We start from the raw sequence: 2,174 nt of genomic DNA on the forward strand, positions 1-2,174 counted from the left end.
GGTTCAAACCCCCCAACCACTCTGGGGATGGAAGACTGTGCAATCTACTTCCATAACAATTTACAACCTCAGAAACCCAATGGGTGTCACTCTAAGTGGGAATAGACTCAATAGCAGTGGATTTGACTGGGGTTTTCTCTGTAATAAGGAGTCTCTGGCCATCCAAATGATTAAAGCACTCTACTGCCAACTAAAAGGTTATAGTTTCATGTCCACACTGAGGTACCTTAGAAGAAAGGCCTAGTGATCTTCATCTGAAAATTCAGCCATTGAGTAGCCACAGTTTCTACTCTTTACACACATAGAGTTGCTACAAGTAAGAATCAAGGAAGGCCTGTATTTATTCATTTATTTTCCCCTCTTATTAGTCCTGGAAGGCAGTGTTGAGTGTGTATCATCCACAGAAGGTTACCGTTTGTTCTGTGAGAGGTCCCACAGTGTTAGTAATGTGGGCAGGTTTATGTTAATTTTTCAGGTTGAGGCTGCTGCCGTTATGCAGGCAGAGGAATCCAAACCTCTGTTCCCATGAGGCCGAGTCTGTTGTCACTGATTCTCAGAGGTGGCTTTTTCCCCACCAAGATGCCAGGTTGTGATGGGCAAGTTTACTAAAAATTTCTGTTCACAAGCAGATTTATTTAGCTAACATTAGCAAAGAAAATGTCAGTGTTACAGAGGTAACACATTTATATATGTATTTCAGTGGGATTTCTTCTTTTTCATGGTCCTAAATTCTTAGCATCTTTTTGCACATATTGAATCCTGTGTTCTCAGTTATAAGGTTTAATAAATTCCCCAGGAGAATCACAGTTCCAGGATCAGTGTTTACCCCTGGCTTCTGTTTTTTCATCATTTTGAGTCCAATGGCAATTTTTTTTTTTTTTTTGAATAAGTGAATCTACAAATTTTGCAGTCTGTTCTACATATAGCCAACATTCCAAATATTCCATTTATCCATATGTTGTTTTCGAGGAGAGTTTGCATATATCTAGTCTCCTATCTTGTTAAAAGTGGAAGTGCAACTGTGTGCACTTGTTTGTTTTCAGTAACCACTATCTTTCTAGAAATTCTGGTGTGCAGTGGTTAAAGCATTGGGCTGCTAACCAGAATTTTGACAGTTCAAACCCACCAGCCACTCTGCTGGAGAAAGATGAGGCAGTCTGCTTCCCTAAAGATGTATATAGCCTTGGAAACTCTATGGGGGGGGGGGTTCTACTTCCTATAGGGTCACTACGAATCAGAATCAACTCCATGTAGTATGTTTTATCTTTCTAGTGTCTAACAAAATGTCTTTGTCTTTCAGGCCTTATTTCTTAAATGAATGACAATATTGAAGCTAAATATAATATCTGACAGCTGTGACACATGGCCATTCTACCTGTTATATAGAACACCTATTTAGACTATAAACAGAAGTATATGGGTATGAGCGGTGGGATGTGCTTTATAAGAAATATTAGGAGAAAATTACTATGATCACGCCTGATTCCATTTACGCATTTCTGTCTTACCAAAGGTAGACCCCGTCCATATTATATCTTAACAACATGCTATTTTGTCCAGACAAATTATTTACAACCAATATTTTTCAAATTGTCTCACCCTTTGCTCCATGATTCCCTCCACTCTGTATAGCAGTTTTTGTATTACACACCTGAGGGGAAACCAGATCTCTGGAGATACCTTGAGAAAGTCCTTTGAGACACCAGAAGACAGTTCAAAGGGCAACTTTATTGTTTATGTGGTTGTATTAGTTTAATCACCTGCACTGATTAATAGGGTCTCTGGTCTCATTAGAACAAAAAATACATATATATAATAATTGATACCTTCATAAAATTTATCCTCTATGAGGAAAGAATTATGGATGTAAAGTCATTGTTAAAAACAAACAGACAAACAAAAGAAAACCTCACCATTGTTTCAATGTTTTCATTTGGTTGTATATTTTGTAATTATGTCTGAACTTTACTTATCAATAATCATTTTCTTCAGCTTTCTATATTAAAATATTGATCATCTCAAATCTCAAAAAAATATGAACTGTTCTCATTTCTGGATAAAATTCATAAAAGCATGGGAATAGACATTAACTTTCTCAATAAGGTGTTTTCTTAAACTTTCTTCTCTTTGGTAAGTTAATTTTATTTATTTGATTGTCTTAGTTCCTTAAATAT

This window comes from Orycteropus afer, unplaced genomic scaffold (assembly GCF_000298275.1).
Source record: "Orycteropus afer afer isolate SDZICR_OR568_19922 unplaced genomic scaffold, OryAfe1.0 scaffold02145, whole genome shotgun sequence".
Taxonomy (NCBI): domain Eukaryota; kingdom Metazoa; phylum Chordata; class Mammalia; order Tubulidentata; family Orycteropodidae; genus Orycteropus; species Orycteropus afer.